The following is a 15915-nucleotide window of genomic DNA, read 5'->3' on the forward strand; positions in this document are numbered from 1 at the left end:
TCACATTTCCAGCCTTTTTATTCAGCCCATGTTTGTCAGATGTGTATTCAGGTTCTAAAATCAATGATTTAATGATTCTTGGCCAGTTCATTCTTTGCCTTATCAGGCAGGGTATATTGCATCATTACTTCCAAGGATGCCTATGCACAAGTGCAAAGCATTCTCTATTTTATTCTTTTCTTCAAAGTGAGGGCAGGTTGTTGGAGTTCTGGGAATCATGGGCGATAAGGGAAGGAATTTGATATGAGGACTATGGGAAATCATGGTTCATTATTTGACATTAATACTGCTTTACTTTTATATGAAACCCTTCTTATATCCCATGATCCTGATTAGCTCTCACAATACCTTGTGAGGTGTCTAAGCCTAGAACTCTCTCACAGTCCCTCCTTTGCAGGATCCTACGGTCCCCAGAGGTGAGAGATCAGACAGCTAGGACCGAAAGAGTCTCCTGCCACCAGCCACATTCTCCTTCCAGTCAGCTGTTCTTCACCTTGATGCCCGAGGTGTGTCATGAGGAATTTGTTATTAATAACAAAAGTAATAAAGTCTGTCCATGACTTACCTTTCTACGGTTTTATAAATTATTGCAGGTCAGATTTCCATTCTCTTGAATTTATCATCGAGTATGCTTTTGTGAACAGAGGAGAAGGGGTAGAAATATCACGTGGGCACTGGGAGTTGTGTGTGACACATGAGCCTCAGAGTATCTCATGGGTGCAACCAGGGGAAAGGGTGTAGCATGCAAACAGTGTTTGAGATTTTGTGGATAAGAGTTTGAGAGACCTCTGTTGTGTTAGTTAGTGCTGCCCACTGTATTAAGAGGAGATATTTCAACAGGGTCAACTTAGTGATTCTCATCCTTTAAATGTCACCCATGACAGAACCCAAGAAATCAGACTTTTCAATATTTTTCATCTGTGGTTTAAGGAAAGGAAGCTCTGATATAGATGTTACCTTCTTAGAATTAACTACTAAATCAATCTGAAATAAATCTCTAAAGAGTTCATTTATGAAAACTGTGTTATTTGTTTATCTGGCATAGCTATGTTTACATATATAATTAACTATATATAATATAGTATGTTATCTGTCATATTTTAATAAGTGCATTGCATATTATACATTCATTCTCAAATATACACATTCATGTGTGTAATATAGATGTGCCACATGTTTTTTATTCAATATTGTTATAAAATAAATTCTGCATCTGTGAAATTTCAGCTTCCTTAAACACTTACCTTTTTAGAATTTAAATATTTTGATGGAATTTACTATGAGATGTTTTAGATCCTTCCCTTTCAGGAAGTATAAGGAGTGAAACTCATTTTAGTTGCCTTTGGATGATTTGTGTCAATATTATCAACAGAATTTATTTGTTTTGTACTCTTGTAAAGATCCCCTGAGGTATGGTGGCCTTGGAGATTATTTGAGACATTCTGTTATCTTTCTGAGTCTCTTCTGTTATCAGGAGAACTACTCTAGTTTTTAGAAATTTCAGCCTAATATTCTCTAGCATCCTTGTAATTTGCTTCTTATCCATCTTGAGCTACAATCTGTGATATAAAAACATAAATATTAGGTCTAAAATAAGAGTTAGTAGGCTCTGAGTGATTAGAGAATATATGAATCATCAGAGCTTTTTTGTGTAGAGTAATAACCTTCAATTGCTGATTCCAGGAGCCACTTTTTTCTGCTGTCTCTTTGGTTTCCAGGTGGGCTATAAAAAAATGGAGGTTGCCTAATAAGTGAAGTGTTACTCTCCATTAAAAAACAATGAGGTGCATATGAATGCTTTAAATCTTACCAGGATTAGCAGTGTTTAGTTTGGGATGACCACAGGATAACCATGGAGTGCTTCTGGCTGTGCATATGAGAGGAGTGTTTTTATTTGTGTTTTGTCAAGGATGAACCTTTGAGCACACTACAAAAGGACAGTGCCTCTTTAACAGAGACACTGGCTTCTGTTCCTAGGCGCTTCGCAGTGTTGTTCGTAAAGCAGCATGAAAGAGTTGATTTTCATTTTATGTTGTGCTTGTGAGGCATTAGCATGATGTTCTAACACTTGTAAATGAATACAGCTCTTGCCTAATCTGTCATTTTAATGCCTTATAGATTTTATTTCACTCGATGTTGTACCAGATTCTCAATAATAATAATCAACTGCTTTGTTGTTCTCTTGCAGAAATTAAATTTCTGCAGTGGGTGTGCAACTAATAAAAGATGTTGCTTGAGGAAACAAAAAATAAATATGATGAATCATAAAAAGTTGGGTCGGGGGGGAGAGGGGAAGTTGCTCCTAGATGAAAGACAATTACGGAACCAGTGGCGAATATGTCGGATTCTCATATTGTCAACAGCTTAATAACCCTACAAAGTCTTTAGCCACACTCCTTATGTCTTTGAGCGTTAACCTCGTGGACTTGGTGTTTTCCACGATTTCATTTAGAAGCATTAAAATAAAAGGTGAGGTAGTAAAATAACTATTCTCTTTACTTTACACCCTAGATAAGTTTGCTCAGAGTTGCCATTTTGCCACTCACACATACCTTTTATCTTTTCCCCTGTCACAAGCTATCTAGAAGAGCAGCATTAAAGGCAGCTGTGTGGGACTCGGAGTATTGGCAAAGACTGTAAAGTGGAAAATAAACAGTGTGTCTATCACCAAGCTACAAGAACACAGCACTCATAGCAGTGAAATGACAGTCAGTGGCAAGCAACTAATTGGTCACCAGCTTTGGAGGAAATATATTCTTCCAGACCTCTGTCATTTACTGTGTTCTTTAGCTGAAAAAAAAAAAGCCAGGTTGAAGTGTTGGCTCTAACCCCCAAAAGAAAGAAAATGAAGAGTTAAGGTGGCAAGGCTGGGCAGGCCCTTTGGAGACTGAATAATTGGAGGCATCCACTGTTAGAAAAATAGTTGGTTTCTCACGAAATAATTAATTCACCCCCTCACACACAGGTATTGTGTGGGTCCAACACCAGTTATGTGACGAGTATTATATTTCACACAGCGTCTGTCTGAGAATCTAGGCTCTCATATATTCAGAGTGGTGACTGAATTTTCATCAGTCTTCCCCCACTTTTCCCCCATTTTGTCCATCTAATTTATAATTACTTCTGGAAAGGCTGATGCACTGATGAGCCACAGGAAAGCGAGAGGGAACAAGTTCACCTATAAAGACGAGGAGGAAGGCCTACACCATAAACATTTAACGAAGGATAAGAAAGCCAAATATGTGGTAACAGACGCTTACAATGCCAAACCTAGAATTGTAGTGTAACACTCAATTAAAATATATAAAATGAACAAACTTAAATCATGGTTGAATTTACCTAGCACATGGACCGACCCAGTTTGGACACATTGTGTGGAGAAACAAAGGAGTAAGAAAAAACTCCTCACCCAGTCAAGCACTTTGTTTATCTATTTAAACGTATATCCACACAGGGTGTGCCCACTCAGTCTAGCTTGGTTGAAAAATGCCTTTGTGTGCATTGAGATTTTGAAATCAGAAAATAATGTATCATCAACAAAACAAAACAAAACAAACAAAAAAACTGGTTGGATTATCTTAACCCAAAGAACTAGGTAGTCCAAGAATTATAAGGTAGTTGAAAATCATGTAGGTTAACAGCTTTATACATTTAAGCACTGTTTAAGTGCAGTTAAGTCTTGCGTCTGCCAGTCATTGATAGGTGTTACAGAACCCACAAACCCTCTGGAATTGTACCCTTGTTTTACACAGATGTGTGTGCATTTTGGGGGTGCTAAAGAAGATCACTGGCTTTCTTCAGATTCTCAAAAGGGTGCAAGACCAGAAAGAAGCTAAAAAACCACTTACCAATGTCCTCTGAAGGGAAAAAAAGGAAGACAGGAAAAGGAAAGAATGAAAATAATACATTTAAGGAAATCTAGACTCTTGTTCATGAAAGTCAGCTCTAAGTAGAAAAGGATTGATTGAAAGCAGTTTTTAAATGTTGTTTGTTTTCATAACTTGCTTGTAATCCCAATAAGAATCATTTTAGAATTTGAAATGGCACCCTTTTGCATACCTGTGACTTCAGTCCCATTTTTAAAACTTTAAAGATGTGCTGAGGTATAACTACTCTGTGTGTAATATTGTTCTACTTTTTTCCCCCCCTTTTGCCTTTTCTGAATAACATGGTTTGCCCAAGGATCTGCATTGAATAATACTTGTGGTGACCATGAGAACATGTCTGTGTGACTACAAGCAACATAACTGACCCAGGGCCCAGACAGCTGTGTTGGTGATCCATCACCCTTGGAGTCTGTGCCTCCCCTGGGGGGTGTGTAGCCTATGAGGAAGCCCAGCAGGCTCATTCCTAGGAGATTCAGGATCCTCCCATGGGCAAATCTGGCTCAAGGACTGCATGATGACTTTGCCAGACTTTCCATAGAAATAAATGCATGACACTTTAAGATTCTTCCACTCAATCTTCCTTCTCTCCTTCACCTGGGGTCACTCACATCATGTCCCAAAAGCTCTCCCAGACTCTCCTGCCTCCCTCCCCATTTTCCTCCACAGGCATTTCCTCTAATAAATTTCTTATATGTTGAATCCCATCTTGGCATCTGTTTCTTGGAGGATCTGGACTAAGGCAATAATAAAATTCGCATTTTTAAAAAAATCATTCTCTGTATGCAAATTAATGTGCTACCTTGTTGTCTCATTTAATCTTCTCAAATCCCAAGAGGTAAGAATTACATTTATTTTACGAGAGGAAAAACAGTTGCTCTGAGAGGGAAAATTACCCAGTCTTACACAGCTAGTAGATTGCAGCTACCATTTGAAGAAGGTTCTGTAGTACTCCAGAGCCCATGGTGTTTCGGTCACTATGCTATAGCCCCTTTGAAACAACTGCAACTCCCTCCAAATCATATTAATACTGGTCATTGTGTTTGATTTTTTTTCTTGAATGTGACTGTGATTGGAAGATGATGGAATTGGTATACAGTCATGTATTCTCTCCGGCTTGGTGTCAAGAGATTGACATGAAATTCCTGTCTTCACCATAGGCGGAGTTTGGAATTGATTGATGTGCGAGGATTTGGGTCACTCATTTGAACCTACCGCCCAAAGGTGCCTTAGTAAGTGATGTTCCGTGCATCCCTTCAGCTTTCCTAGTCAGGCTCTGCCACTGGGAGTGAGAAGGAGCCCATTCAAGGAGGAGAAGCCCTGCTTTTGTATTCCTCCCCACCCTATGCAGCTTTCACCATGGTCAGAGAGGTCGCAGGGTCAGAGCTGGGGTCCATGTTGTTGTTGTTGTTGTTTAGAGAATGAGAAAAATGAAGGTTTCTCTTTCAAGGTTCCCGTCTGATGGTGTTTGCTAGACAAAGTAGGATTTTCACAGCACAAGTCCTTAGCTCAAGAGCTCCACTCAGTCAGCAGTTATTTCATGTGCCTTTTATCCAGGCTTTCTCATTTAAAAAAAGGGAAAAGAGAAATTTATCCACTCAAAGTGAGCTTTTTGCTAAACTTGTGTCTTTCCCTTGTTTGTCATGTTAATTACATCCCAAACAACCCCCTTGCAGAAAATTCTGCAATCAAACTCTAAAGGCCCATCAGACACACAGTGGCTTCTAAGTGGACCTGTTTTTCATGTAATAATGAATATAGCATTATATTTACCTCTAAATAAATGTAGATTCTGCCTCTTGGCAAGAAAATTAATCTCTCCTTCCTCAGTTTTCTTGCCTTTAAAATGGAGATACTAATAGTATCTCTCACGGAGGGTTTCTATATAGCGTGTGCTGTGTGCCAGACATTCAACCCACATTAACGTTGATAAGTAAATAAGCAGATCTTGCTCAACTAATTTTTGTCCTGCAATTTCAGAATTCTGTCATCGATAGTCATAGCCAGCAAATTATACAAAGGGAGAGACTTTCCCTGAAGGCCGTTGGCTGGATAATACTTGTGGGTTCAGACAACTTTAGAAAGCAGTGTTTTTCTTCAGGGTTGGCAGAATCTATCTATGGAATCTCAACTTAAAGAACATAGTGATTGCTCAGTGAATGTCACAAAAGTGTAAAGGAAATATGGGAAAAGGAATGTGGCATATAATAGATTTGGTCCTCTAAGGTAAGAGAAAGCTAAAGCCTCTATTAGTAAAAGATTATTTCTGCAACTGATTTCCAGTGAATAGAGAACTAATTATTCAAGAATTACTCAGGTTCCCTTGAGTATTGATATTAAATATGGAGGTTCCATATTACAAATGTACTTGAAAGCTAAATCAAAGAATAAGTCAGTAAAATTATTTTGTTGCAGAAGTTGAATGGTAATGACTGTTTGATCACTGTGCAGAAAATCCCCCGCTCATGCACAGTGGGATCATGCTCACCTTCCAGCCTGGTCTACTTGTTTATGAGCTCCAACAAGCAAAACAGTGCCAAAGGACACACACAATTTTTCCAGAGAGCTTCAAATGATACCCAAAATTTTGGCATAATAAATGTACCCTGTGATGGGGTGCCTGCGTTCCTCAGTGGGGTAAAATCTCTGCCTTCAGCTCAGTTCATGATCTCCGGGTCCTGGGATGGAGCTCCACACGGGGCTCTCTGCTCAGCAGGGAGCCTGCTTCCTCCTCTTTCTGTCTGCCTCTTTGCCCACTTGTGATCGCTCTCTCTGTCAAATAAATAAATAAAATCTTTAATAAATAAATAAATAAATAAATATGCCCTGTGATACTTCAAGCATGGTTACTGATTGACTAGAATAGTTACTAGTTTAAAAAGTAAGAAGACAAAGAATCCTGCATGACTTGAATAATTAAGCTCATTTTGGAAAGAGGCAGGTTTTTACGGTTCCTAACTGGATGGTTACTTTTTAACACGGGGGGAATCTAGGAATCCAGGGGTCCCACACTAAATATACATGTAATAGGGAATTTGCTTAATTGGACCTTACAAAGCTTTCTCGAGCTTTCTTATCTAAGAGAAAATGTGGTCATAACCCAAGGACCGCCTAAGAAAGAGAAATAATAGTCGAAGGAAAATTTGTGGGGGTTCCTTGCCCAACCTTCAAAGTATATCTTGGAAAAATCTACAACAGAGGCAAATCTGCTTTTTTCCTAGTCACTACTACATTACAATTCTGCCTTATAGTATAATTATGTGTGTACCCAACATATTGCATCCTGCTGGATCAGTTCTTTATAGGCCAACTGCATTTAGTCTTTAAATAAAACAGGGACTGAGTCTTTGTTTTGTTGTGAGCACTCGTAGCACAACGGAAAAAAGAGATACAAGCACCAACCTCAAGAAGATCGTCATCTAGTGGGGCACTAGAGTTCTTTACACTAGAATACAAAGAATTCAAGTTGTATCTCCTAGTGTGGCAGTCTTCAAAATGAGGTGTGCATGTTGAGGCTGTGTAAAGATCATATTTGATATTAGAACATTAGATAATACAGCATCTATTTATAGTTTTAAGTGAGAAATTAGTTTTTACTAATATTGAACATTTGAATTTGCCTATTTTGTGCATATATATCATTTTACTTATTTAGATGCTAAAAATAATTCTAGGGTGGAGAAATCAATGTTTGAAGACCACTCTTTATAGTAAATGGTAGTTTATTCCTACTGGATGTCAGTAAATAATTTTTGAATGAAAACATTCACATCTCAGGTTAGTCAATCTTCCTGTTTTCCCAAGTGCACTAAAGCCATTTCATGTCCTTTTATCCATGTGCTTCTTCTTCTGCGTGTTGCCCCAATGATTGCGTCAGTGATCTATATAAGAGGATGTCCTTCCTCTCTTCCCACTGACCAATTCAAAGCTCCTAATTCAACTACTTGAGTTGAGTAGATATGAATATTTCCCTCAAATGCATTTCTGATAATATTTTCATGAGGTAGCACACAGCCAGCTTCACAGAAGATTCATTTCCATTCCCAAGTGTGCACATTTTAAACCCGAGTCATCTGAGCACCTCAGGCCTGCCTCCCTATCCATGACCAAATTAGACAACCTTTATGAGTCACCTAAAATAGGAAAATGTAGTTCATATTGGGTTTTTAAACTTTCTCCTCCAAAACCCTTGCTCTACTTGTTCATAATGCTCCATCAAGAGAAACAGTTAGGGTTTATCTTAAAGGGTTAGAGTAGGTTTTCTTAGCTTCATCACTGTGGGCATTTGGGACCAGTAATGCTTTGTTTTGGAGGCTTTTCTTGCATTAGAGGATGTTTGGCATTATCTCTGTCCTCTACCCACTAGAGGCCAGTAGCAGTCCCTTTCCTTCCTCCGTATGTGACACCCATAGGTGTCTCCAGACATTGCAAATGTTCATGGGGGAATAAATTTGCTCCAGTTGAGAGCCACTAGGTTAGGGTCTATAGTGTAAAGCATTAAAAAAGAAAAAAAGTGCAGTGTAGTTCGGCAAACAATGGATTAACCATGTAATTGGGTTCAAAAGTGATGTGAATATGTGAAATGTGAATAATCAAAAATGATTTATTTGAGAGGTTAGTGTCAACCCCAATCCGCTGCTAATCAAAGTAATTTCAAGTTGTAACTAATAACTTAGATCTAATTCTCTCAGATCTTGTTTGACTGTGGGGGACAGAGATTTTGAGCAGTGAGATGGTAAATGCTAGGAAGGGTAACATGGAGGATATACAGACAAAATAATAAATTGTTGAGGGATGATTAATAGCATATTTTCTGCATAATCAAATGAATCAAGGCTATCAGGAAATTCTATCACTCATAACATCCATTGGGAGGTGTGCCCAGAAACAGCTAACAAAAGGTAGCATGGTATATAGGAGAAGATGATTCTTGAAATCTCATTATTAAAAAGTGGCTCAAGGTCAGTTTCACAGCACATTAGCAGAGTGCATGTTTTCTGAATGAGCTAGCTAATTTTACTCTAAAGGCTTCCTCTAAATTCTAATTGGGGAGTCTTTAAATCTTCAAACATGAATATGATGGAGAAGGGATTCAATTATGTGTGAGTTGAAAATAGGAACAGATCTGCTTGACCAATATATCTCTCCTTTCCCATGAGAACTAATGGAAAAAACAACCCACCTACCCCAGTGGGCTAACTGTCCATTTGCCAGATTTATATCAGATGGGGAATTATTAGGAATTCAAGGTATTGCAAATGTAACTTGGGTCAAAATTGTCAATTAAGTGGAAAAATTATATATAAAATTAGGATTTCAGAGACCCAAATCTTTTGGCAGATAGCTAGGTTCTGAAGCCCTTTGAAATCAGAATATAGTCCAATGACCCTCTGGGGTAATCCTTCCCATTAAATTTGCAGTTCTTCAATGTTTGATACTGTCCAGGGAGCAAACGAATTAAGAGTTTCTTTTGTATAATGTTTTTTTTTTTTTTTTTTCCTTCCTACCTGGCCTAAATTCTGACTCCAGCTCCTCGGTGAGCTGCAAATGGGAAGGTGCATGTCCTATGGCAAGTGCCATCCATAATTCATGCTTCGGAAAATTAAAAATGGCTATAGTTTATTGTCTTGTCACTATGTATTACACCTACAGATTGTTTAAATGAGAAAAATTTAAAAGGGTTCCACATGTATGCAAAAGCATATGTAATAGAATGCACATATGCACTAAAGCGAAGGAAAGAGACATTGCATATTGAATGTGTAAAGTGATACAGATTTTAAGTTATATACACTTCCTATTGTTTACCTTATAGCAAATAGACGCGTAGACTTAAAACTATTTGGATATTAGCTTTTGCATAATTGGGAAGCTGCTATCACTAGTCTATAGCACGAAGTCAAAAGGCATTTTAGGAATTGCATACAATGAATGGTGGGTCATTTGAAATAAATTTATAGGAAGCCCATTAAATCTTTTTTCTTTCTTTACTTCAAAACACCTCAAAGATCATTTCTCTAATGCATTGGTCTGTCAAATCTGTATAAACAAGTATAAATGTTAAAAAAGTAAAGAATACTAATCAAGAGACACAAGACATACACTGCTTAATAAATCTTGCCTTCAATTTATTTGTCTAGTATTACAAAGGCAGAGGAGATATCAATTAATATAGGCAAAGAGGACCCATAATTTATAATTAACTGGCAAGTGGTTTGTAACAAACAGCAGCACCGAGTCTAATAGCCGGTAGAAAAATAACTAGTGTTGATTTGTCCCTCGGCAAATTAATAGAGTGCTTATCAATGACAGGGTTACATAAAACTGCTAAATAAATAATCATCAGTGAGTTCGAGTGAAGCAGATCTTTAACAAGCTTAATCTGAACCTCTTGACATCTGTAGACTATGAAGAGATTAAATGGTAAGAAAGGGAAGATACAGTGTGCATATTGTAAGCCTGCTCAGTAACTGTACGAGATCATGTTCTTATGTAATGAGAAATAAAGAAACATTTTTATTACAAAATTACATTGAAAAATGATTTTTATTATAATTAGAGTGAAAATTATAAAAGATATATCAAGGAAATGCTGAATTGGAATTCACCAGATGAGAATTTCACTACATTTCTTAACAATGAAAACACATAATTTTAGTCATTTTTGATATATTTTTGCTCGTTTGCTTCACTTTTATTACTCACCTTTGTACATGCCATGCGTTCCAACTCATATGTCACTACAGCTACATCAGTGAGCTTATTTTTGGTTATTACGATTCCACTATAGAAGAAAATGAATCAAGGTCCTGTGTTTAAATGGACATTTCCACTCTGCCTTCCCAGCCACCCCCAGCCATTTATACGGAACTCTTAAGTTTTTGTTTTATTACTCGTGGTTGGTACTGTGCACTGTTTGCATTGCAATGAATTAACAGATCTGTATAATAGTTCAGGTCTCTTCTATAAGAGAGGATTCTAAAAGATCACCCTTACTTGTTGATATATTAATATTATCATACCACTTGTATTTTCTTAATTAATAAAAGAAATTGGTTATGTTAAAAATCACAAGGCATTGGGAGCAATATCCTGAAGTGGGATATAATCATGCTTCAGATACTAACTTTTTTAAGACTTTATTTTTTAAAGATTTCATTTATTTATTTGACAGAGAGAGATAGAGATAGTAAAAGCAGGGGGAGCAGCAGGGAGAGGGAGAGCAGAGAACCCGTGTGGGGCTCCATCCCAGGACTCTGGAATCATGACCTGAGCTGAAGGCAGACACTTAACTGACTAAGCCACCCAGGTGCCCCAAGAATTTTTTTAAAAAGCAGTTCTATTTATTTATTTATTTATTTAAAATGTTTTTTAAAAAATTTATTAAAATTAATAAATTAATATCATTAATTTATTAATTAGCAGGGGGAGTGGGAGAAGGAGAAGCAGGCCCCCCACCAAGCAAGGAGCCCAATGTGGGGCTCCATCCCAAGGCCCCAGGAACATGACCTGCACCAAAGGCAGACGCCTAACGACTGAGCCACCCAGGAGCCCCATAGAGCAGCTTTAGGTACACAGCAAAATTGAAGGGAAGGTGCAGAAATTTCCTGTATACAACACTTTAAAGATATATATAGCTGAGGCCTCTCACAAAATGGGGAAATGCTGAAATCTCAAGTACCAACATGGTTTGCAGTGGGAGAAATACCTCCTAGGTATTCCTCCGAGAGATGAAACAAGAGAACATTCTGGACAGTCACTAGCTGCAGCCAGTGTCACAATTCTTTGCTTCTTTGAGTAGAACATATCCTTACTAGCATTTCCACATTTGGGAGGCTTGGGAATGCCACTTCTGTAAGGGTTCACCATTATGTTAATAAGCCGTAGACTCAGTTGCACATATAGTAGATCATTTACTTTTTGTTCTTTAGATCTTAACTGTGTCATGTTAAATAATAGCTAGTATGAATGAAAGCTGCTAAATATTGAGTGTGAGTGTGTGTGTGTGTGTGTGTGTGTGTGTGTGTTTGTCTTTAGGATGCTTAGTAATTTACAGCACCTACTCTAAAACTTTAAATATTGTATGCCAATGCTCAGATCTTGGTCATCTCTATTACTGTTTTCCTGAATTACAGACCCAGTTCCCAGCAAACTTGTGTCATCTCACTCTTAATATTCTGTGAGAACTTTATAATCACATATTAGAAACCAAATTTGCAATAATTAATGACATCATCTTTCACCAGAATTTTTAAACTTAATAAACTAGGAGATAGCCTTAATTTCCCCTTCTCCCTCATGTCTTCTGTATACTCCAGATTCTTTTAATTATGCATCTAAAGGTACTCTTTAATATATTCCCTCCTGTCTATTTCTATTACCACCACCTAAGTTCAGGACCTTATCATGTCTTACCTGAGATGTTGTAATAGCTTCTGAACTTCTGTAGGAGGAGAAACAATGTTCCCGCCACCCACCAAAGGTGTCCATACCCCAGCCCCCAGACCCTGTGATTATGCTACATTACATGGCAAGCGAGAATTAAGGTTGCTAATCAGGTAGGCTTAAAATAGGCAGATCATCTTATATTAAAGGAGTGAGTCCATTTTAACCTCTGGGATCTTTAAAAGTGGAAGAAAGAGCATAAAAGGCCAGAGTGATTTGTGATGAGAGGGACTCTGCTCACCACTGCTGGCTTTGAAGACAGAGGAAGGGGCCACAAACTAAGGAAAGCAGGTGACCTTTGGGAGCTAGAAGAGACAAGGAAGTAAATTGACTCCAGAGCCTCCAGAAGGAAGGAAATCCCGCCAACCCCTTGATTTCAGCCAGTGAGACGAGTGCTAGACTTCTAACACAAGAACTGAAAGATAAAAATTTATGTTCTTAACTCACTAAACTTGTGGTGATTTGTTACAAACAGCAAAAGGAAACTAATCCAGCTTCTTAGCAAATTTTCCTAACCTCAGTTTCCTTCTCTTGACCCTATTTCATCTGGCTATGACACTCCTGTATTCAGTTCTTTGATGGTTTTCTATCTTCACCAGAATCACATTGTACTGCTTTCTCATGGCACACAAGGCTCCTCATTATCTGATCTCAATTTCCAGCTCTTACTCTTATATTGCTTACCACTTCCTCTTTTTCCCCATCCCTACACATCCCCAGGATATATGCTACACTCAACCGCATTATCTTAATCACAGATTCTAGAAAATACTGATAACCTTTTGGGTACTAAATGCTTGTTTACATCGATGCCTGTTAGTGGTGTCTTTGTCCCTCACTTTCTTCCTGATGGTAACATCAGGCATAAAATTCTTCAGAACTCAGTTCAATGGGTGTCTTTCATGTCTATGCACATGACACAGTCACTCCTATCTTCCACCACTGCTCCTTGCTAGACTTTGTAAGCCTTACTGTGTTCCCCATGCCTCATTCCACTGTTCCCTACATTTTATAAGGATTAAGTCATTTCTTTCTCACAACATCCCTGTGAGAAAGAGATAGTGTCATCTCCATTTTAAGACCGTTGAATTCGATGCACAGAGAAGTTAAGCAATGTTTGCCAAGTTATAAAGGTAGTAGGAGGTGGAGCTGAAATGTAATCCCAGGCAGTCTGACTTCAGAATCTATGCTCTGAACACCACTTCATACCTCCTCAATATCCAAACCATAGTCACTTTGGTGAACGAAGAGAATCACTGCTTTTTTGACTTGAGACTATGGAAATGAGAAACTTAGTTATATAAAATTTTATTTTGCTGGAGGAGTTAACAACATGATAGGATCATAGACCTTACTCTGTGTGGTCTTACTAGCTTTGATGTATTTGGTTCCTCAAGCAAAATCTTTCCAGCAAATTCCATTTGCTAATTTAAAAAATTCCATCATGTTCACGAGGAATATTGATCCATAGTTTCCTTGTAATATCTATTTTTGTTTCTGTTATTGGGGTAATGGTGGCTTCATAAAATGAGATGGGAAGTGATTCCTCCTTTTCAATGTTGTGGATGAATTTGTGTGAAATTGATACTATATTCTTACATGTTTGAAAGAATTCAACAGTGAAGTCATCTTGTCTTGGAGTTTTCTTTGTAGGAAAAGTTTAAACTTAAAATTATTATCTTTAAAAAATGCATAGGTTATTCAGATTATCTTTTTCTTCTTGGATGAGTTCTGGTAATTTGTTTCTTTAAGGAAATTTCCCGTTTTATCTAAGTTTTTGAATTTATTAACATAAAGTTGGTATGATATTCCTGTATCCTTTTAACATACAGAAAATTTAAACTTCTCCCTTTCCTAAAATTGGCAAAATTGGTCTTCTATCCCTCTTTTTTAGTAATTAGTCTGGCTGGAAGTTTACCAGTTTCACTTTTTTCTAAGGACCTGCTTTTGATTTCATTGATTTTTCTCTCCTGTTTTTCTGCTTTCCATTTCATTGATATCTTCTCTAATATTTATTATCTCTTTTCTTTTGCTTATTTTGTTTAATTTATTCTATTTTTATGTGTGTGGGTGGTGTTTTTATTTCTCATAGTGGAAAGTGAGTTTATTAATTTAAGATTTTTCTTCTTTTCTAATACAGATATTTCATGTTATTAATCCTTCTCAAGCCCCCAGTACTGCTTTACTGGACCCTACAAATTAATGATATGTTGTATTTTCATTTTCAATATGTTCAGATTACTTTCTAGTTTTTCTTTTGATTTCCTCTTTGATCTTTGGTTTATTTGAAAGTGTGCTTAAATTTCCAAATGTAAGAAGTCTTTTTGTTTTGATTTCAGAAATCTTTTTGTTTTGATTTCCTGTTTAATTTTCTCATGGTTAGAAAACATATTTTGCAAGACTTGAATCCTTTTACATATATTGAGACATGTTTTATGGCCCAGAATATGGTTTATCTTGGTATGTATCTGAAGAATATGTATTCTGATGTTTATAGGGTGGAGTGTGTATACATATATATCTCAATAAGGTCAATTTGGTTGATACTATTGTAAGGTCTCTATGTCGTTACTGATTTTCTGTCTGCTTGTTCTATCAATTATTGAGAGAGGGATATTGAAATCATAGATTATACTTATGTATTTGTTTCTCCGAGGAATCCTCAGGTTTTGCTTCATGTATTTTGAAGTTCTGTTACTAGGTGCATGAACATTTAGGATTTTTATGTCCTCTTCATGAACTGAGTCTTTTATCATTATGATATGACATTCTTTACCCTTGCTAATATATTCCTTACCCTGGCATCTGCTTTGTTTGATATTAATATAGTCACTCCAGCTTTCTTTTAATTAGCATTAGAATAGGATATCTTTTTCCATCCTTTTACTTTTAAAGTATTTGTTTCTTTATATTTAAATTGTGTTTCTTGTAAATGACATATAGGCCATGCTTTTTTTTTAATTAAATTTGACAATCTGTGCCTTTTAATTGGAGTGTTCAAACCATTTTCAAGTCAATGTGATTGTTGATATAGTTAGAGTTAAGTCTGTCATCTTTCTGTTTGTTTTCTGTTCGCCTCATCTGTTCTTTGTTCACTTTTTCTCCCTCTTTTGCTTTCTTCTAGGTTAATTACTATTTATATGGTTTCACTTCTATCTCTTTGGCTGACTTAATAGTGCTAACTCTTGTGTGCGTGTGCTTTCTTCAGAGTTTCTGGTACACATGCTTTAAGTGATCACATTCAACACAAAGTGCTACTACAGCACTTCCTGTAGGATATGCACATCTTCCAAGAGTAGACTTTCAGTTCTGGCTCAGTCTTTATGACACTGATATCATATTTACTTCCTGTACGTGTGTTATATGACCCACACTACATTGCTATTACTTTTCTTGAAGCAGTCAGTTATCTTTTAAAAAAGATTTAATTAATAAGAAAACTCTCTCAAGTATTTACTCATTTGTTGCCATTTCCAGTGCTTTCTGTTCCTTTGGTAGACAACTTTTTAATTTTTTTTAATCTGATATTATTTTCCTTTTTCCCAATGGGCTTTCCCTCAACATTTCTTATAATGTTGAACTGCAA

Source organism: Mustela erminea, chromosome 7 (assembly GCF_009829155.1).
Source record: "Mustela erminea isolate mMusErm1 chromosome 7, mMusErm1.Pri, whole genome shotgun sequence".
Taxonomy (NCBI): Eukaryota; Metazoa; Chordata; class Mammalia; order Carnivora; family Mustelidae; genus Mustela; species Mustela erminea.